Source organism: Setaria viridis, chromosome 3, assembly GCF_005286985.2.
Source record: "Setaria viridis chromosome 3, Setaria_viridis_v4.0, whole genome shotgun sequence".
Classification (NCBI taxonomy): Eukaryota; Viridiplantae; Streptophyta; class Magnoliopsida; order Poales; family Poaceae; genus Setaria; species Setaria viridis.
In genome coordinates this window covers 24,927,688-24,950,690 of record NC_048265.2, presented here as the reverse complement: position 1 = coordinate 24,950,690, position 23,003 = coordinate 24,927,688, and the positions used below count along the sequence as shown (strand labels likewise).

General features: G+C 46.8%; 1 long non-coding RNA gene across 1 annotated transcript; it reads right to left on the bottom strand.

The window, feature by feature from the left end:
• Window positions 1-3,686: 3,686 nt before the first annotated feature.
• Window positions 3,687-14,004, bottom strand: LOC140222382 (uncharacterized). Its single transcript, XR_011897830.1, has 3 exons — window positions 13,501-14,004; window positions 10,227-10,390; window positions 3,687-3,934 (listed from the first exon to the last, which is right to left on the bottom strand). It is a non-coding gene; the product is annotated as an uncharacterized lncRNA (long non-coding RNA).
• Between the last annotated feature and the right edge of the window lie 8,999 nt (window positions 14,005-23,003).

Genomic DNA, 23,003 nt, shown 5'->3' with positions numbered 1-23,003 from the left:
CATATTATGACTCTACTGCATAGTTCTACTCACAAGTATTCCAAAACATCTTCATTTTCTATTTTATGATTTTTCTACAATTTATTACGAATTTCCAAATTTTCAGCCTTTTTAGATCTAGGAAATAAAGAAAACCGAGGTAAAGTTGCAATCTAACCCCTGGATCTACGAGTTAATTGCGTAAAAGTCCCTGGATTTCACCTAGCCCCCTACACTTCCTTCTTCTTCCCCACACAGATCTCCCATGCACAAAAGCACAGAAACAGGCACACGGTTCAAACTTGCCGTCCATGGCCCTAGGGGCCGGCGAGGGAAAGGCAAGGCACGGCTTGGGAGAGAGGAGAGGGGCGGCGTAGCAAGGTTGGGAGGCTTACCATCAATCTAGGTGGTGAGGAGGGGGTGCAGCAAGGTCTTCCAGGAGGTTTCATGGCAACAATTGGGGGCGGTTGGATACTCGCCGGTGGGGTGCCTTTGCGGCGTAGGAGAGCGGCCCGGAAGTGGCAAAATGGATGCGGGATGGCTCAGGGGGCCATGGGTGCAAGAGATTGGAAGGGAACAGCTCACGGCCAGAGTATTTGGCCGCAGAGGGCTCCTTGGTGTTCTAGCGGAGGCAGATGGAAAAACATCGGATTCCCGGCGGTGGAGGCATGGCGAGCGGCGTGGACAGGACGGAGGGCTTGATGGACAAGTGGGGGAGGTGGTGGTGCGGTGGATTGAGTGGAGGATGCTGGAGTGCGGCGGAATCGGCCGACAAAGGTGCTCGGGAAGGCACTGGCAATGGTGGAGGAGAGTTTTGGTCTGGTTTGGGGAAGCCTAGCAGCACTAAAAAAGGAGGGGGATGGCGAGACGATAAGGACGAGCGTGAGGATAATGATGACACAGTAGCGGGCGCGGCCATTGGCGACGAGAGCAAGCTCCGGTGGCTGCCAGCCATGTGGCGCCGGTGCTCAGCACGCCAACGGGCGTGCGTTCTGATGATGAGGAAAGAGAAGACGACTTGATGAGTGGGCCCGACCAAGACATAAAACATGCCAACTTTGCTCCCTTATTTGACATAGCTACAGATGTTAAAAAATTCCGCAAAAATACTCGTTGGAAAGATAAAATTATCAAGAATCCAACGCAATAGGAATCAAATCCAAAGCTATTATGGTTTGTGCACAATTGATAAAACAAAATAGCTAAAATTAACTTTAAATGAATTTTTAACCCACATCTCTGAAAATTTTGGTAAAAATATTTTAGAATCACTAAATGGTGTCTAATCTTTAAATAAAATATTTGGGAGCACAGTGGTATGGAAGAAATTGGGGTTAATTCACAAATTTGGTTTTTCACCAATAAAAGATGATTTTCTGGGCACTAAACAATGCATGACCGAAACATTCAATTATGCACAAATGATACCCATGACGGCCAACTATGCACAAAAAGGTGTTCATAGGGCTTAAATATGCATGATGATGCTCATGATGCGTGTCGTGGTGAAGGTGTCGTGTATAACATGCGTTTTCTCAGAAATTTGAATTAGGCGGTTGAATCTCCAAAAGTGAAAGTTTGAGGACAAGGTATGCGCTATAAGTTTCATAAAGGCCACATATGAGAAACTCGATGGGCTTGGAAGTTGGATGGTGGGATCTTTGGTAGAGCATCGGCCAAAGCTATTTTGGAGTTGGATTTGAAATTTGACCGATCGTCTACTTGATTTTGGAACACTCTCTACTCATTTTCAAGAAAAGTGAAATTTAGAAAGGTTGCTCAAGTTGGAAAGTTCTACCACTTTTATATTAGCCAATGTATAAGTCCTTATTTAAAATTTATTTTTATTTGCTTCATAAGTGATTCTCAACAGGAGGGAGTTTTTAACACTTGGTTCAAAATTTGAGGTATTTTTGGACCTTAACTCTCAGCAATTTGGAGTTAGCTTTGATTTGCTTGTTAATCACCCTATTGATTATTTGATTTAGGTTCTTAATTACTCGGGCTGTCACAGCCTACCCTCTTAAAGAGAATCTCGTCCCGAGATTCAGGTGATGATATGGAAAGTGGAAATGGAGGAATAGCAAGGAATTTAGAAACAAAACCCCTGACAGCTTATCATTAATCAGATCCAACCATGGAGTTTTTCTCAGCAGTCTTGAACCAATTGATAGGATTTCGGAGGTCATTGTATAGAGTGTTCATATGTGGCTCAAGTGAGAAAGGTCTAGAGATGGGAGAAAGATCGGGGTTACTTGAGGACAACACATGCACCAAGTGTTGAGAGTGATAAAGATGGCATAGTCAATTCTTGGACGGCAAGCAGATTACTTGAGCTTGGCTGAGAGCTGGACATCCAAATAGCAAGAAAACCAAGAGTTGGAATACCATTTTATCATGATTTTTTTTAGGTACCTTAAGATGTATGCAATGCACGGATGCATCATAACGCTTCCTCACATCGTTCTAAGCAATATATTGGGTTCACACAACAATTTCAGCAAATAACAAACTTAAAGAAACTGAACACTAACAGTCATATCATGTTTTTTTAATTACTATAACTCTTAAGTTACTCATCCACAAATCATGAAATTCTATCATAAGGTTCCTTAGGTATTTGTTCACAAGTTTGTTATTTAAAAATTTAGCTTAAACGGCCTCTAGGAAGGCCATATGATTAGATCTTTCCATTGTGGTGTAGTCTGAAACCGTTTGTAACCACGCCTCACTGATCGGACCATTACTCTCAGACTTCTTAGCAGAAACTTTTGAACTTTTACCAGAAGTACTTTAGGTAATTAGTGACAAGTTTGGTGTTCAAAGGTGGAGCCAAAACAGCTTCTAACCATGTGTTCTACTCAGACATTTACCAGGTGGTACATTCTGGAATTTTCAGAAATAGTGCAGGAATGAGCAGATTATCTCTCTTAAACCATTGATCCAATCCTGCTGAAATTTCACCACAATGTTCTATGCTCAGTGCTTAACAACTTTGGTTTAAGGGGGACTACCAGAAAAAGTCCTTAAGGTGGTCGAAAAATTTAAAATCCCAGTAGGTGTGCAAACTATTTTTTTTTCAGTAAACAGGCGGGTTAATAATCTGAACATATCTCAAAACCTACTTGGCCAATTCTTACCAAATTTTACCAGCATTTTGTTTAAGAGATTTTACACGACTGTCCTATAGAGAGTTTCTGGAGTGAACAAAAGTACACAACTCAAAAGAACTCAACAAGACCAATGTTGCTGAACGAGGTAGCTAGATGATCCTTTGCACGTACAAGCTTTTAGATGAACACATGTGCAAGATCGGTTTTCATCTTTTAAGTTGCCACCTCTTTGCATCTCCAGAAGGAAACTCTACCACCTTTGATTTGATATAAGGATCTTCCGATTAGATATGAGAGATAACCAAGGAAGAGCTCACGTGAAAATAACACATCGGTGTAGTTCTGCAATGGATCATGACTAGAAACCTCGATACCAGCGCGTGATGAGCAGCACAGCCTTGTGTGTGTGTGGCGGATCCACCTCGGATTAGCTTGGTTAAATAGGGTTGCGCCGCCTAACATGCGACACCCATGCCTAAGCCAAGTTAACACGAAGTGCCATCGGATTTCATCCGATTAACCACTTGAACAGGATCATTTTAGCAGACTCACACGAAGGTGAGCGGTTCCAGAGAGTACAACAAGTCCACCGAGTTAACAACTTAACCACTTAGTTTGATTATGAAATAAACATCAGAGTTTTACAGGATTTCAGAAAAACAACAGAAGGTAAAACACTAGCGGAAGCAACGTCGTGGTCGGACATCCCTGGTGAGGCCAGCCGGGACATCACTGATCCCTCTCCTCGCCGTCCGAGGAGGGATCCCACTCGACCGTCCAACCCGGAGGGAGATGGGGCGGCCAAGAGCCAGCAGGAGAAGGGTCGGGAGCAGCAACTTCACCTGAAAAACAGGAGCCACAACAAGGCTGAGCTACTAAGCTCAACAAGACTTAACCGATAGGAGTAAGCTACTCCACACTTCTAGACATGCAGGGCTTTTTGGCTGAGGGGTTTGTTTGCCAAAAGCACTAAGTAAAACCCTATTTTCAAGTTTTAGCTCCGGTTCTAAGTTCATTAACCGGTCTAGGTTTTGCAACCTATTCTAAGCAATCATAGAACCAAAAACAAGGTATGTATATATCAACAAACCATGTCATCATCAGATTCCTCATTTACTCAGGGTGACATAGCGATCAAGCAGTCTCAAACTGTGAGAGGCAGACGAATCGATTCGAGTTCTTTAACCATGCATGGTGAACCTAACCTCACGACATCCGCGCACCACGGAGGTCGCTTCCTTTGTCGGCCTTCCCCATCAATCCCCTAACCCATGTCGAGCCCATTTCCTTTGGTGCAAGGTTCCACAGACCCGGCATCTGCCGTTCTGTGACCACGCTTGCCACCACGTGCGACAACCAGCAGGGGAAACTCCGTTCCAAGAACAATGGGGCGACCGCTCACGTTCAGGTTCAATCCGGTACTCGGCTTCCTCATCCCATACTAAGTATGAGGTTAGTACTTTCAAACACTTGATCACGAACACCACCACTGTCGGGCCTTAGCAAGTTTCATAGATAGACGGGGCGATCATCCGACCACCAAAAATTTACCCAAAACCCTGCCCCGTCCATCGTCCTTACAGTTGTAACAGAAAGGTAGACATCCAACTCCTACAACTCGCGAGTGACAGGGAATCACTCGGCTTTTACCGTCTCCTAGTTAAGCAAGCAGCTACTCGGTCCAACAGCTAGTGTTCAGATCATAGGAAACTAGGTCATGCATCTAGGGTTTCAAACAACTCCTATACGTAAATGCACAAGCATGTTACAGAAGGCATGCGCAAGTCTGGTAAAACAACACAGGGTTTTCATGCAACCGGGGCTTGCCTTCGAGCAAGGAGGAAGAGAACTGCTCGACTTCGGGGGCGGCTTCGGCTTCTGGGGGCAGGAGCTCAGCTACACCGTCGTCTTCTGGCGCCGGGTGCAGCTCGTAGAAGCCGTCGGCGAGGCGCAGCTCTACACGAATGCAATGCATTGGTTAGCATAGACGGTTATTTCAACAGCAACACTTGCAAGCCTGAGCCCAGAAACTCACGACAAAGAGCAGGAGGGTGGGTAGGTTCAAGGGAGCTGGTGGAGATCAGGAGGTAAGGGTTGTAAAGGATCTTATGATCTGATCCTTAAACCAGAGGATGTGGTATACTAGGGATCCTTAGACGCAAGCGCTGAAGGGTTCCCAAGTTTTACACATACACCCTCGGGTTGAAGAAAAAGATCACAGCCGAGCCCTCGGGCGAGGCGGATAGGGGTCGGCGGAACAGATAGGGTCGGGCGAGACGGAACCGGGGTCGGGCGGATAAGAGGGGTCGGGCGAAGCAGACTGGGGTCGGCAGCTTACCTTCTTCCTACAAGGAAAGCTTGGGGTCGGGAAGAAGCAGACTTGGGCGGAGGGACTAAGGCTTTGAACAACGGCTAAGTCCGGCAGTGCTCCGGCGGCGGCGGTGCTTCTTGTGGATCACAAGTGAGCTCTTACGCAGCACGGAGGAGCAAGCGGCTGGGTGGCTTGGGGAAAACGGAGTGGAGCGGAGAGGAGAGTTCCTCAAGAACTTAGTGTGTGGCGCTAGGAGCTTGAGCAGGGAGCCAGAGAAATGGCGGAAGACAGCAATGGCGGAGGGAACTCCGGCGGGGCTCGCGCATTCCCTTTTATAGCGGTTGGGAGGGTAGAAGGGGAGCGGCGCGAAGGCCGAGGAAGAAGCAATGGAGTGCTCTGCCTGGGCGGCAATTGAGCGACGACGGCGGTGGTGCAGGACTTCGGGGATGACGCCAGCGGTCATTGGGCTCTGGCGTCAGGGCAGTGCAGGAGCGGGTATGCCGGTGGTTGAGATTTGGCGGTGGCGGGCATTGCCGTGCGGTAGATTTGATGGAAGTGACCGGTTTAACGGCGCTAGAATCGAGGGCGCACAGGTGAAAAGACAGGCAGCCACGGGCGCGCGGGCGAGCGCGGAGCAACAGATTGTCGGGCGGCTTCTGACAGGGCGGGGAAAGGAGCTATCGCTGCCGTGGTCGGGGTTGGCGAAGGAGGAATCGTCGGGTAGCGAAGACCAAGCGGCGCGACTGTGTTCGAAGTGACGGAAAAGACGGGCAACATCGGGCTCTGCGGCCGGGATCTGGTGATGTGATGATGGGCGCGGGAGGCGAGGCGTTGTAGAAAGGTTGCAGAGGGGCTTCCGCTGCAATTGGGGAAGAGGGCGCGAGAATCCATTCGGTCGCGGGCCAGAGACAAGGCGGAGCAGCGGGCGTCGGAGAAGATGAGCCACGCGGTGGGGAGACTCTGAAGCGGGCATGCAACTCGAGTGCGCCTGTCGCGGAAGATCTGGGGGAAAAGATCTCGCGGGTCCACCGGTCAGATAGAACGGACGTTTTGGGAAGGACTTAGAGGGATCCGACGGTGGGCTAGGTTTGGCGGGGTCGGAACCGGAGCGAAGCGGGGAGGGGTCGGGTCTCAGGGGTCGGGACCGGTCGGAAGGTTGAACACTTAGGCGCGGAAAACTAGACAGGTGATCAGGGGCTCAGATTAAGATTAACTTGGAAGATTTGGGGCCGGTCGTCACAGCGTGCACCCACGGGAGGCTCTCAGTTTTGTCACGGCACCATTAGTCCTTAATCAAGATACCATTACCGAGCATACCACCAACAAGAAATCCCACATGTTACAGATAGATCTTGCATAGACAAGCAGAACATGCAGGAAGGATAGCAAGCAAAGATAGCTACAAGGTATGGAGTCAACAAAGAGATGGTCCAAGATAGAGATACCACACAAGAGTAGATATTGATAAGAGCGTAGTCCAACAAAAGAAGGATAGCATGAGAGAAAACATAGATTAATCGCTAAAGACAATTGAACATGAGATTCTTGCTTTAATTCAAGGCATATCTTCTGTCCACCAAAGAGATTAACAGATCACGATCAATCTAAGATTTAGTTGGTAAATCAACGACAGGCTTTACAAGAAAAATAGTAGGAGACCAAGATAGAAAGCGGGATTAACCTTACACCAGATCATATTAAGGACAGAGAGATCAAAACAAGGATTTTGGGCATGATTTTTGCAAACAAGCACAACAACAACTCATACGCTCACCGAGGACAAAGGTTGACAACCATGGTACCACCTAAAGACAACACATCCCCACCTATGTCACGGTCTTAAGCAAGCATTTGAGAAACTCAATCAAACTAGCTTAAGTAACTAATACTAAGCACCAAGCTCACACAACCTAAGCATTTATCTACAACAACACAACCACATATAAACATGCTAAACATGGTGGTAAGGTGTTGTTATCTTCTATTTCTTTTACTGAATAGGTGTATATCTCTTCTTCAATAAAGAAGGAAAGTTTTTAACTTACATTTAGCAAACTAGTTTCAGGCATGTGCAACATGAAAACACGGTTACATAGACACACCATCACATAAGCAAGCCATAGGAATAGATTAGAAACTAATCTAGTTATATTGGTAGCAAGCAAGAAAATTGAATAATTGCATTCAAACGGAATTCTGCATACCTACAAAAATTACAGCAGCTAAGATACATCCAATAGGCTACTGCAGAAGTTTCAGATTTATTTTTGAGCAAGAAGAACAACCTATATAATCCTAGCAAGCAGAACATGCTTAAAACAACTTAAATAGGTTCAGGCTACTTAATAGTGTCAAACAACAAGTTTTATATTTTTCTTGCATTCAAGATGTCATCAACAAGCTACGAAAATTATTTCATACACAGAAGATATATACAAATTTTATAATCATTTTTGCATGGAAACAAGCATTGAACAAGGAAGATAACATTACATTGATCACTTTATTGCAACTAGTCGTGCATCAACAAGATCACACAACTAGAAAGCACAAGCATGCAGAACCACATACAGAGAGGAGACATATTGTACAAGTTGTAACAAGTTACTTATTTTTTTTTTGGACAAGGGTGAGAGGAGCATGTTTATGCACAAAGCAATAATCATGATGCATGCACATCCTATTCGACCTCACAACCGAAAATAATTGCCAAAAAGCTTTGGACTTACGTGATTAGTGCCGGTGGCAAGACAACATTTACGGCTCTCACTATAATAACTAGTCAAAATTTTCTATCCATCGTTAACTTACGCAATCGCGGTTTCAACTTGAACCTTTCATGCCAGCACGTCACGAAAGCGTCCACAAACATTACCGTTCACTATAGAAACGGCACCCATGCATTTAACGCTGCATGGATAGTGCAACAACCGTGGAAATAGGCCCTTTTGAATAGAACCATATAACCCTTCGCATACTCGTGATGCGGAATCACGCGCACGTATAATAGATGTGGGCGAACAACCGTGATGATAGGCTCGTTGGAATCGAACCATACCACCCTTCGCATGATTTAACATACGAAACCTTTTGCATGTGTAATAAACGTGGGCGAAAACAACCATGATGATAGGTTCATTGGAATAGAATTCCTATTACCCCTCGCATACTCGCGATGCGGAACTCTGCACATGTATGATAAACGTGGGCGAAAAGTGCTGGAAGTCAGTATAAATAACCAATAGTTAATAGCCACCTAAAATTAACCAAAATCCCCTAGGGCTTCTCGTACTAAGTTCATCCTTAACGACCGTACGAGATTTTCAAACTAATTTCTTGCAAGTTTTATTTTAGAAAAGGTGTTTAAGGTCTGTTGTTTTCTCTGTCATGCTTTCAAGCTCTGGTACCAGCTATGGTGGAACCGCCCAAATTAACATGGCTAAAGCACACTTACGTCGCTTAACACGCGATCATGTACTTTAAACAAGTCAACTTGGTCATCCGTCGGATTTCATCCGATAAACCACTTAACTCAGGATCGAGAAAGCAAGACTCGCTCGAAGGCGAGTGGTTACAGAGATTACAATAGTCTATCCAGATTAAATAAGTGCAACAATTTATTACAACATTAAGTTCCAAATTCAACAAAGTTTGCAGAGTTTTCAAGCGACAAAAATAAATAAGTGAAAGCTAAACGTCATTGCATGATATCATGAAGAAGCCGATCATGACATCAATGATCCCTATCCTCGCCGTCCGAGGAGGGATCCCACTCAACTATCCAACCAAGAGGAAATTGGGTAGGCCAAGTGCCACTTGCACTGAGCTCAGGGGTATCAACATCACCTGAAAAGATGTGCCACAAGCAAGGCTGAGCAACTATGCTCAACAAGACTTAACCGACAGGTGGTAACTACTCCACCAACTTCTAGACATGCAAGGATTTTTGGCTGAGAGGTTTGTTTTTGCCAAAAGCAACTAGTGTAGGTTCTTACTTTAAATATTTTAGCCACTAGTTATAAGTTCATTTACCCGTCTAAGTTAGCAGCTATACTAAACAAGCATAGTTTCCAAGCAATTTATGACAAGCATCAATATTAAGATCATCATCAAGTTCCATTCTTACTCAGTGTAGCATAGCGATCAAGTAGTCCCAAACTGTGAGAGGCAGACGAATTGATTTGAATTTCTCAACCATGCATGGCAAACCTAATCCCACGACATCCGTGCATCGCGAAGGGTCGCTTCATTTGTCAGCTGTCCCCATCAATTCCCAGACCCATGTTGGGCGCACTTTCTTTGGTACAAGACTCCATAGACCCGGCCTCTGCCATTCTATGACCGCACTTGTCACCACATGCGGCCGCAAGGGAACTCCGTTTCAGAGACAGTGGAACGATCCGCTTACGTTCCGGTTCAATCAAGTACTAGGCTTCCCCATCCCATACTAGGTATGAGATTAGTACTTTCAAACACTTGATCACGAACACTATCACATCTCGACCTTAGTCCAGTTTAATGTAGACAGACGGGGCAAACCACCGAGTACCGAACATAAGCCCGGTCCCGTCCATCGTCCTTATAGTTGCAACATAAGTAAAGAAATCAACTCATATAACTCGCGAGTGACAGGAAATCACTTGACTTTTATCGAGTCCTATTAAGCATTGCAACTACTCGACTTAACATACTAGTGTTTAGATCAAGGGTACTATATTCGTGCATCTATGGTTTCAATCAACTCCTAGAACGTAAATGCGCAATCAAATAAATCAATTGTATTGCAAGTATTTAAAGATAGGAAATCATGCTCCGAGGCTTGCCTGGAATCCAACACTAGGTTAGTGTTTGTTAGACGACACTCGCTTGGTGAGCATTTCCCATCTCGGCACTTGCTTAGTCCTTCCATCTTCGGGATAGGTCCACCATACACCGTCTTCGAGTTCGGTTCCATCATCACATCCTTCACGTGGTTTATCGAGCGTATCTAGATGAGATGTAAGTGCATGAATACGAAGAATGGTAACATGAGATGCATTACATAAAAGCATTCAGGACAAGCACAAGGTTACACCACAAGACATAAGTACATAGATAGCAAGTTAACTAACTATCACTCAAGTCTCCGTAGAGATAGCAAGCATAACAAGCATGGCACACTAGTTAACTCAAGTCAAGCTATTGCAAGCATTTAACAGTCAAGAGGTAATTAAGCATAGCATCATACAAGAACTAGGGGTGATGGTGCTTATCAACATGGCATACATAAGTGCATCACACAACCAGCAAGTTGAAGGTGATCAAAGTATATTACATTTTTTTTAATTTACTCATGCACAAGAAAGTCACACACCAACATCACTAAGGTTCTAGTAAGCTATGCAGCAAGGTTATTTTGTAGCAACATGTATACATGACCATTTATTAGTTAAGTGCTTGACCAACATTATATAACACATTTATAAGATTCTTAGGTAGATCAATTTAAATCTAATAGTGATATGAGCTAACTAATAAACACACAAGGCAACGTCAAGTCAAAGCTAATAACTTAAGCACATACACCGAATCAGGACAACAACACGATAGTCACTTGTTTTAGCTATAACTAGAGATATAAGCATCCGACAAGGGTGACCCTAAACTTTATGTAAATTTAATGAAATTATCTAAAAATTTGCTATTCATTCCAAAAGCTAATTCACAAGTTAACATGATCAGATATGCCAAAATCTCAGGTCTGTACCGATAAGGATAGAAAACTAACATGAAATTCAAAAATGTATAACCAGAGTTCTAATCATCCAACAAGCATGATCATTAAATTTATAGAAAGCTTATTAAGTTATATACAACTTTCTTCTTATTATATTTAGGTGATTCAATAGTTATTTAGCCTTAAACACACAAAGCAACAATTCTGTCCAAAATATGTGTTGAATGTGACATGCAACTTTAGACAGCAATAAGTTTAGTTCTAGATTTCACAACAAGGTGGCTCTAGACCTTTTAGAAAGATCAGCAAACCACACACAATTTTGTTATAAACACCACAAGCTAATTCCAAAGTTAACCAGGTCAAACATCACAAGAAAGACATCTCTGTCCAGATTAGGACAAATTCTGTCATCCCACTTCACAAGCTCATAACTGGAGATTTAGACCTCTAAAAGGGGTGATCTTTAATAATTCTAAAAGCTACTGAAAATCAACTACACTTCTTCCATTATCTCCAAGACATGATTCAAAGGTTAGCTAAGTCAAACAACACAATCATTTAGAGCATGCAAAACTTGACAATGAACTTGTAAAACCTATAGCTCCTAAATCATCAAGTTTATGGTCATGAAAATTTAACACAGGCTATATTATGAAGTTACCTACAGCTTTTGTATCACTACATATACAGAAAATATCATTTGCATCACGAAAACATTGCTACAACAGAAACTACTCTAGTAGCCATTCAGCACATATGCAACAAGGTTCCTCATTTAGTTCTTTAACAAGTTAGCATATGCATAAGTTAAACACATAGCTCACAACTACTATGAACATAGTTAATTAGCATTAGTTATAGGTAACATGGAACATCCTAAACACCTTAAGCAAGAATTAAAGCAAGGATGAAGAACTTATATAAGCAACATAATCATTAGTTGTTATGTTAACATGAGAGCATACATATGAGTTATCTTCAAATCTTAACCACTTCTTATCATAACTTAGCATCATATGTACCCCTCAAAAACAACTATTAAAAGCATCACATGACTTAAGTATATGCATCTACTAGCAAACTTTCATTAACTTCCATAGAATGACATGTATATATATTATTTTTTTAGTGTCATATGAGAACAACTAGTTTGGGGCTGAGATTTTTATGAGTGGTAGATGCTATCAAAATATGACTACTGTACAAATTTCAAATGCTCAGGTTATATAATTTAATTGCTATGAAAAATACAAAATGCTAATGCAAGAAAACATGTAAAAGCAAGATAATTCTAAAGATCATCATTTTCTATAAAAACATAGCCATATAATATATTATTATGGTAGAACGACCTAATAAAAAGGTAGTGGAACCATATTTTCTATTTTTAGACACTCCTAATATTTATAAATCACATAACAAGCATTAAACAAGTTAAATCAATAACTAAGTCAGACATGCACCAAAAATATGAAATTTTTACCACAGCACAAGAGCATCATTTATAGCCTACCTTAAAAATTTCACAAAAATTGGAGCACCACAACTTTAGATATGAAAATGACAAGCAAAACAAACTAAAATTGCTTATTAAATCAAAACGTAATAAAAATAGTACACAACTAGAATGTTAAATATTTTTCTTAGATAAAGGTGTCATCACAAGACTAACACAACTGGAATCACAATCTTTTGACTTCTATAACTCAAAATATGCATCTAACCAACTTAAAAGGATTTCTAAAAGCACTTTGAAAGAATAAATAAAAACATCAGAAAATTTCTACTAACATAGATCATATTATGACTCTAATGCATAATTATACTCACAAGGATTCCAAAACATCTTCATTTGCTATTTTACGATTTTTTTACAATTTACTACGAATTTCCAAAGTTTCAACCTTTTTAGATCTAGGAAATTAAAGAAATCCGAGGCCATCTTCCAATCTAGCCCTCAGGTCTACGGGTTAATCGTGCAAAGGCCCTTGGATTTTGTGCCTACACCCCTGGACAGATTCCCACCTTAAACATAACTCCTAGACTTTATCCCATAACCCCCTAGACTTCTATTCTTCTCACAACTCACTCCTATCTTCTTCTTCCTTGGAACAGATCGCACAGGCACAACACGTTAGGCACGCAGGGGCAAAAGGGGCCAGTCAGGGAGAGAGGAAGGAGGCGCGGCAGCGCTAGGGGAGGGTGGCAGAGCCATGCCCAGGGCCAGGGGCCCTACCTGAGCGGCGCAGATGGGGGGATAAGCAGCGGCGCATAAGAGCTCCGCGGGGTGGCAGCAAACGCCGGCGACATCGCCGGGAACGCCTGTGGAAACTCGATGCAACGGAAAATGGACAAGAGCATCACGGTTAGGAGCTCACCTAAGTTCCATTTGAGCTGTTTGTTGGGGACGAGGAGGGCCGGAGCATGGGGCGCCATGTGAGGTCAACGGCGATGGTGGAAAAGATTCTGTAACTTGGGGAAAACTTCGATTCCCATCGATTCGGTGGGAGATTGAGGGAGAGGAGGGGCTGAGGGTGTAGCTGGAGAAGTGGTGTAGCTTTGGGTGAGAGGAATCGAAGGGAGATGGCAGGAGTTGGATGGATTTCGCTGGTGAACAGGAACCTCTCGAGCTGGCTGTCTGGGGCAATAATGGAGGAAGGCTTGGTTTGGGGAGGCTCTAGCTTGGAGGATAAGGCCGGCTCAAGGCCTGGGGATGGTGCGAGTATAAGAATGACACGGCAAGGCGTCGGGGGCACGCTAGACGGGCATTGGCAAAGCTGCTGTGACACGGCAGCCATGGTGTGGGTGTGTGCGCACGGCGAGGTGCTGTGGCGAGGCACGACAGGTGAGGTGCTGCAGCGAGACGCGGCAGGCGAGGCAGAGCGTCGACTGGTCAGTGCGCAGGCGCGGGTTGGGCAATAGGGGTGGCGCGGGCGAGCTTGCGCCACGGGGCAGGTGACGTGCAGCACGCTCTGGTGCGCGTGCTCTAGCGCAGGGCGAGAACGCGGGGCAGTTGCAGGGCAAGACTTTGGGACCATATTGCGCGCAATTTTTGAACTAAACCATGTTGGGTCCCTTTACAAAAATTGTTGTCCTAACAACCGAGTTCAAACTTTACTAAAGGTTTTTGCCCAGATTTCAAACAGATTCAGAGATAAATCACATCAAAGTTCATCAAAAACTGAAATTTTCAGACTTTGAAACATTTCAGCCGAGCTGCTCGTGTTGAACAAACTGGCTGTGTTTGACCTCATTTTTGAAAACGTTTTGTGCTGATTTTGGCCTAACCTTAATAAGCAAAGTTGTTAAGGGATTGTAGCACTAAAAATTTGATGTAAGGCTTGACTTGAGTTCATATTAGAAATTTTGAGAAAAAGGGCTGCAAATTTGGGGTTTTTCATGTTTTTCTTAAATTGCCATTGATTTGAATTCTGGGTTTTTGAACTGCTTGTGTTCAATTTCAAACAAAAAGCTAATAATAAAAGTTGTTAGAAATGATGAGTTTAACAACTATTAGTTGGACAAAATTTCAAATTCTTATATAAATTTTAAATTATGGACTAATCACCTTTTAAGCTCTTAGTGGCAAAAGTTGACCCTTGACTCGTTTACTTAGCTGCTAATTGCCTCTCTTAGGCTCAATCAAGTTTAATTAACCTAGGGTTGTTACAGATGGTCCTTCTGATCGAACGTGATTGGGTGGTTTGACCAGAGCAGGAAAGTAGGGACAGCTGAATCGATGGCACATACCTCTCGATAACGCACTTTGTGCTACCGCTTGGAGTGGTAGGCGTCAAATCTCCCGAAGATCATGAGGCAGGTTTCAGGTTCGGGAAAGCTATCTCCATCCTTGCCCGCCGCGGTTTCCTTGTTGGCCACGCCCTCCTTGCTCTTGCACTCCTTTGGCTTGCCAGCTTGTTGCAGGAAGCGTTTGAGGAGTTCGCAGTTCTTGTAGAGGTGCTTGACGGGGTACACGTGGTTGGTGCAGGGGCTCTTCATGAGCTTCTCGAAGTGATCGTGCTGGCCCGGCTCTGGTTGCTTACTCGGTTGGTCGGCCGCGGCGACCAAGGTCGGGTCGGTCGGGCGTCGCCGATCCTTCTTGTTCTTCTTGCCCCATTGCGTGGAGGGGCCCTCATCCCGGTCTTCGCGCTTGGCCTAGCCCTTGTCCTGACCACCGCTGAAGACCGCCCTGACTGCCTCCTCACCAGAGGTGTGAGTCGTGGCGATGTCAAGCAGCTTGAGGGTGGTCCGGGGCTTGACACAGTCGAGTTTGTGGACCAGGGACTTGCACATTGTCCCCGAGAGGAACGTGCTAATGACATTAGGAAGGGAGTTGCATTGCTTCAAGAACCTACGGATGTAATCCTGCAGGGACTCGTTAGCTTCTTGCTTACAACTCTTAAGGTCCCAGGAGTTCCCAGGGCGGACATATGTCCCCTGGAAATTTCCTACAAAGACCTTTTCTAGTTCTGCCCAGTCACGGATGCTGTTGGGTGGAAGAAACTCGAGCCACGCTTGAACGAACTCCCCTACACAGATGGGGAGGTAGTGGATGATGAAATAGTCATCATCGGCTCCTCCAGCTTGACAGGTGAGCCGAAAGTCTTCAAGCCACACTCCGGGATTTGTCTCCTTAGTGTACTTGGTGATGTTTGTGGGCGGTTGGAAGCGCTGTGGGAAAGGCGCTCTTTGGATGCGGCGACCGAAGGCCTGTAGTCCCGGTCCGTCTGAGCTAGGGCTCTGGTCACCGTTCCGGTCGCTCGGTTGGCCGTCTTGCCTAGGGTGCGCTCCTCGTCGGACTGGTTGCGGCTGCGTCAGCCGCCCTTGCCGCCATCCGTTCGACGTCAGCGTCATGCCATGCCAAGCGTCGCGCGTGGATGACGCTGCACACGTCATGGTTCGGCCCCATCCGCTTGTGCATGGGCTGACGCCGCAGCGCTGGTGTTGGGTCAGGCTGCGGAGCTACCGCAGCACTCTACCCTGCCCGACGTGCCTGCGGGGGCGAGCGGATGGAGTGGTTCGGCTGGTGCGCCCCCAGCGCTCCAGTTGGGCAAGAGGTTGCGTGTTGCTATCGCGATGCGGAGCTCTCCGCCTGCTATACGGCGGTAGTTTCCACCAGCACCTGGAGATTCTAGTGGATTGCCTGCTCCTGGGGGTCAGCTGGCTCAGGGAGGCTGCGTAGAAGCATCGCTGCAGCAGCAATGTTCTGTCTGACCTGAGTGAACTGCGGGAGGTCATCCCCTCCTGCCAGAATGTTGTGCTGGACCTGGCGGGCGCGGCCCCGAGCGCCGCTTGCCGTGCGGTGCTTAGTGATGCACTAGGCGCGCCCACGGAGGTAGCTGCTGGTCCTTCTGCCGCTATCGCAGCTCGTAGCCGTGCGCCTGCGCTTGCGCCAGGGCCTCCGCGTGGTGGTTCGGTGGGGTGTGAGTCTCAACAGACTCCACCACCTCCGAAAGCTGTTCCGAGGCGTCCGCCATGGCGCACTCCCAGGACAGAGGATGGTCAAGTGCCATCATGTCGCCAATGCTGGAGCTGTCGCTCTCAAGCTCCTCATCGCAGAGGTCGTGAAGGGAGGCGGGTGCGTAGTCTGCCATTCCTACGAACTCGCACAGGTGGACAGACGATGTCATGACTCTCCAGAGCCCCCGTGTGTACGCGTCCATGATGGATGCAAGACCAAAGGGGAGCCAGGCGCGTGGCGAATGTGGCAGGGACAGCGGAGCTCCTCCAGAGAGCTGATGAAATGTGTAAGCCAGTGAATACATGACAGTATCCACATCATTAACCGCGGGGTTCGTGCCTAGCACGGACTCGGAGCGCAAGCGCCTCCACATCGAGATCGTCGAGTGGCTTGTGGTCGACGATGCAAGCCACCTTTCCCGGGGATGTGGGGGGAGTCGTCTCCTCGCGGAGGTAGAGCACGCTGAGCTGATCGGCGATGAAGTCCAAACTTCCGAAGCGGAAGGCCTGGAACGGCGCAAAGATGGGTGAAACCCATGTCCCACTGAGGGTGGGAGCGGGAAACTCCAGTGAGCCGAAGCGAATCGTATCGCTCGATCCTTTCATGCCGAATGTGGCGGTAAGGTGGGCCATCCGATGACCTGCAAAACACGAATGCAACGGTGTCTTCCCCACGGACGACGCCAACTGTTGGTGCGAAATCTTGCCGATAAGTAAATATTTATAGTTTTGACGTGTGTTAAACCGAATATGGCTTAGCACACAATGACACAGGATATATATTGGTTCGGGCAACGTGCCCTATGTCCAGTCGAAGTCAGTCAGTCGACTTTATTCCTGAGCCCAAGTTCTCAAAATTTGCAGTGGGTGGATAAACGAGAGGAGTATGAGAGGGGGTGCCTGAGTCCTGGCCTTGTTCTCGTCTCAGTGGAAGAGAGTGGCAGGAGCCCAGACGTACGCTAAGTGTGTGAGAGTGCGAAAGCGTAAGAGTGCGTATGTGTGTGTGCTCGAGAGTCTCCCCGAGAGTGGGGGATCCATCCCCTTTTATAATACAAGGGAACGGCCTTACAGGTCAAAGAGGGTAAGAGAGTGAGTGTTCAGGCGCTGCCTAGTCTTGTCGAGGCCCACGTCATCTAGTGTGGTATGGCCTCCATCCTCGGTCCCTGTTCTCCTTGCCAGGTCACTCCGTCGTTGTGAGTAGATTTACGGCGGCACTGTGCAAGGCGCATGCAAAGCGTGGCGCGGTACGGTTTGACGTACGGCTGGCTGTCTCGGGTGCTTCCTCGTTATCCATCCCACCTGCTCCCTTGCCCCCACCAGGCGGGAGTCCCCAATCGGTTGTCCTAGCGGTACGGGTGGTAGGGTGCATCCCCAGTTGGGGAGACTTGGTCGGGAGAACCTGGTCGGGAGAGCTCAGTCGGGGTCGCGCTGCGGCCCCACCCCCGACCGGCTCCTTCCGGTCGGGGTGCCAACTAGGCTTCCTAGTCAGAGAAAAATGGCTAGTGGCCGCATCGAGGCCTCAGCCTGGCCACGCATAGCCGGGCCGGCCCAGGTGTACGTTGTGGCTGTCCCCTTCATTGGGCCAAGTGTCGCGGGAAGGCAGTCCCGTTGGGGACCCTGAGTCTACGGACCCGTCAATACGGGATCATTCCGGTTGGAAACGGGATCCCACAAATACGGGCGGGATACACCCTCAATCGTATCCCGTCCTGTTTCTAAATACTCCTGCCCGTTTCCCATCCCATTATCGGACCTTATCGTCCCGTTTTCATATAACTCAAAATATAAGATAAATATAGTAAAACGGCAGATGGAAATGGGATTTTGTACGTCTGCTTTCATCCTTATCTATGGGACCATATGCTTGGGACGTACTACCTCCATCCATAAATATATGACGACATTCAGGATAAGCTGGTTATTATTTAAACTAAGAATTACTCCAATACTCCAAGCCAACAAATATTATAATAAAATCATGTACTCCTTCCGTCCAAAATTACTAGTCATTTTGATTTCTTTAGATACATAGTTTTTAATGTGCACCTAGATATATACTATGTCTAAGTACGTAGTAAGGTACATGTACGTACAAAGTCAAAATGAATAGTATTTTGAGGACGGAGGGAGCAGGTGTCACGTTGTACCGATTACACTTTCCTATCCTCTTAATAATGGAGTATATACGTGTGTAGGCATGTTAAAAAATTACTAAATTGCTTTTATTCATGCCGCTGCCACGCTCTATTACCGCTATGTTGTGGGGGAAAAAAAACTAAATTGGTTGTATCCGCAGCTTTCAGTGAAGTACTACGTGCTAAAGTCGGAGAACCCGACCCTCTAGGATTAAAATCGGAGAACCCGACCCTCTAGGATCGGAGATGGTGAAGAGAACCATCCATGATGCTTGAGATATACGGTATACCATGAGTTAAACAAGGATCATTGCGCCACGACTCTAAGCCAACAAATTTTATTACAAAGATGGCAAAAAGAGCGAGAACAACATTGAACCTCGCTCTCAGGTCTCAGCTAACAAATATTATGAATCAATGAAATAATACGATTACCACTTAAGAATTTAAGAATTTTTGTTATCTGAAGTCATCATCACGCACCACCGTAAAAACACAGCATATACAAAGACTAGAACTGCAATTGACTAATCTAACGTGTCCTAGACTCCTAGTACACGGCTTCAGTAGTAGCATCAGTAGGAGAAGGTGAGCGGGCGCTAGACGCGGGCGGTGCTAATCCTGCTCGCGCGTGAGGAACACCTGCTGGCGGCGCTCTTCTGGTACGGTGACGTGTGCGATTCAGCTACAGAGACCAGCAGTGACGACGGGAGCGGCGTGCTGGGGGTGTAGTCCGCCGTGGAATTGGCGCGGCTCGACGGGTTAGCTGGGATGTAGTCCGGCGGTGAAGCGATGCTGCTTGACGGGGTTGCCGGGGTATAGTCCTATCGGTGTTTTAGATCGGCAACCCGTCTAGGGGTACCCTAGGTGGTCTTTTATGCGGTAAGGATCGTCGAGAATCAAGGAATCAATGGTGATGCAAGGAACACAATTTAGACAGGTTCGGCCGCTAGATCGCGTAATACCCTACGTCCTATGTGTTGGTTTGTTTTTGGTGAACTGGAGTTGTTTTTTAAAGGGGTCTCTGCCCGCCCTTATATACACGGGAGGGTAGGGTTACAAGTCTGAGTTCTAGTCGGGTACTATTACAGAGTTCTACTCGGTAAGGTCCGAGTAGTTTATCATAAACATACTTGACTAGTCCGAGTAGGATACGCCCATCCTTGTTCTGATCATGTCCGAGTACGCCCCACGGTGGGCCGTCCAAGGTCTACTCGTGGGCCTGGGGTGTATGCCCGACAAGCCCCCGAGTACTTTGTAGTCGTGCGCCATAGTTTTGGGCACTGCGGGCACTATCCGAGTAGCTAGTCGTAGAGGTTGCAGACTGAAGTGCTCGAGTACTGTCGCGTAGCTGGAAGGTACTCTTGTTTTGTTCCTTCGAGTTGTTTCTGTCCCGAGAAATTTTATATTGTCCCAAGAAATTTTATATGGTAGTGCGATGTCAATCGCACTCCATATGGAGTAGCCCCCGAGCCTTAGGTTGAGTCGAAGAGTCAGGCTTAGGGTCAAAACCAGCTTTTGTCCTTTTTACCCTTGGAAATCCTTGAAAAAGAAAAAACTGACCAACAGGTACGGTACCCGCAGCCCCCGAGCACTTAGGCGATCTCTGTCATTGAAGTGGTCAGCAGTCCGTTGAAAAGAGTAGCCGTTGAGTGTTTAAGGCGATTAATCTGCAATTAATCTGTTAGAATCCGTCCGTTGCGTAACTGACGCGTGGAAACCGGAGTTGGCGGAGATAAAACTGGAAATCCCCCTTTCGGTTGGTTTTACGCCCACGGTAATCAGATCTGTTCTTCTGCCTCCCCTATCGTCCTGCTCCATATTTGCGCCACCGTCAGTGCTGCCGCCGCCATTGCCACCCCTTGAGGTAGATCCGAGGAAGGGTGCCGTTCTAGCTTGAGGTTGAGTCCGTCGAATGCGCACCAAGAAGATGGGCAAGAAACTTGAGAAGACCCAGGGTAAGGCTCCGGCGACGGGCAAGGCGAAATCCAACAAGGGGAAGGAGCTGGTGCTGCCGGCGCCGAAGGTGGGGCCGACGAACTAGACTGCGCCGCTGCCGCCTGGGGCAACGTGGCAACATTCCGTGATGAAGGAGGAAGCCGTGCAAGCACTAGCCGATGCGAAGCTTCTTCAGCCGAAAGAGATTCTGGAGTGGCATCCCGCATTTCCAAATGCGTGGCAATTTGAGGAGCATCCAGGCGAGACCGTGATGCTCACGCACTTTGTGGAGAGGGGGTTGGCAGTGCCCACCTCCGACTTCTTCAGAGGTATTCTCGAGTACTATAAGCTTCAACTCGTGCATTTGAACCCCAATGGTGTACTGCATATGTCGATCTTTGTACACCTCTGCGAAGTGTACTTGGGAATTCCTCCAAGTCTTGAGTTGTTTACGAAGCTGTTCCGCTGTAAGCCTCAACCGAGTGCCCAAAGGACAGAAGCCTTTGGAGGCACCGGGTTCCAACTCAGGAACTCGGGCACATACATTGAGTATAACTTGACTAACTCCCATGGTGAGTGGAAGAAGAGGTGGTTCTATATTGGGAACCACGATCCTCGTCTGCCTGTGGTGACTAGTCACGCGCCCAAGCACGCGGAAAACTGGGTGAGCGAACCCGAAGACACTCCCGAGCTTGATCACCTAATGCAGCAGATTACCGAGTTGAAGGCACTCAGTCTTACTGGAATCAATGTGGTGGCTAGCTTTCTAAAGAGAAGGGTCCAGCCGCTTCAACAACGTGCTCACTCGGGAAGTGAGTACGCAGGTCTTAAGGATCCATCGCGTATGTCCAATGAAGATATATCCGATGATGACGTAGAGGCGCTGCTGGCCAAGTTCTTCAGGAACTATCAGGGAATACCAGTAATTCCTGTGACCCTTCGTCAGTATGACGCCTGGTATGAGCCAGAAGTGGTATGTCTTTGCACCTAACTTGTACTTTTTTGACTTGTGTGATATTTTTTTTGTTGATATCGACTTGTTTTTTGTAGTCTTGAGTTCTTGCTGGCTACTTGGTGTAGTCGGAAGAAGAGTTAGAAGCTATTGCTGAGGAGTCAGAGGACGAACCCTCTCCTCCTGTCAAGAAACGCAGAGTGGTCCGCAAGATGTCTGCGGCTAAGTCTGCTTCAACCCCTGAGAAGTCTCGGGGTGCCAAGGTATGTAGTCGTGAACTTATCTGTAGCTGATAAATTTGAACTTGCTATTTATGACCAATTCTTTTTTGTCATAAAGGCTGCTGACACGGCGCTTGGTAGCGATGAGGCTACTTCTGAAGAAGTAGTCGTAACCGACTCGGGTGTCGGTGATGTATGTGTTGATATGGTGCCAGAGATGGTGCCATCAACAGCAGTTGGAGTAGCTCCCGAGTTGTCCGCACTGGCTCCGTCGGCTGTCGTGATGCCCGTTGCTGACCAAGCGGTCCTGGGGCTACCTGCCGGAATAGCGGGTGTTGCCAAGGAGGTGTCGCCAGTACTTGCTACTGGTACTTTGCTGTCCAATGTGATTGCCAGTGGTAAGCATTGTTCCTTTCTAAATGTATTTGTTTGAGTTGTATTGTAGTCTTGACTTTTGCTTCACAGGCCTTGGCGAGAAGATAGCACCGGCAGCTGTTCCTACAGCGCCCTGTACTCGGCCGCCTGTTGCCGAGAAGAAGCGTGTGCGATTGCCACCATGCTCAACCCAGTGACCTTTCGGGTCTGTTGAAAGACTTTAGTTTGTCTTGAAATCCTGTAGTGACGTATTTTGGTGCAGAGATGCAGAGGAAACGATCCCTGTAGAAACAGGGGTAGGGTCGGATCCCTCGACTACATTATCTGCTCCTTTCGAGGACTTAATCGTTGAGGAGGTACCCAGGGTTGACGCCGGTCGTCTTGGAGCTACCATGTCGATGCTTCAAGACATCATCCGTTCGGCGGAAGTTCCTGTCGCTGCATCGGGTTCAGGAAGTGCTGCCTTATCAACATCTACTGGCGGATCACTAGCCGTTGTGGGTGTTGAAAAAGCCAAAGAGGCGACTGCTCCAGGTATGTTTCTGTAGTCTTGTTATTGTAGTCATGGTGGGTAGCTGACATGATAAATATTGTAGGTGCCACTCTGGGTACGATTCCTCATTCTGCGGAGAGTACTCAAAGACCGGTGGTCGGCCTGCCATCCAACTTGGAGTTCCAGAAGGCCATCGATGTTTTCCGGAGCTTCCAGGTGAATTTCCCTTCCCCTTTTTTTTGAGTTGTCACATGGACCGAGTAGTCGTGAGGCTTTTGACTCACCATAATACCTTGCATACTTGGAT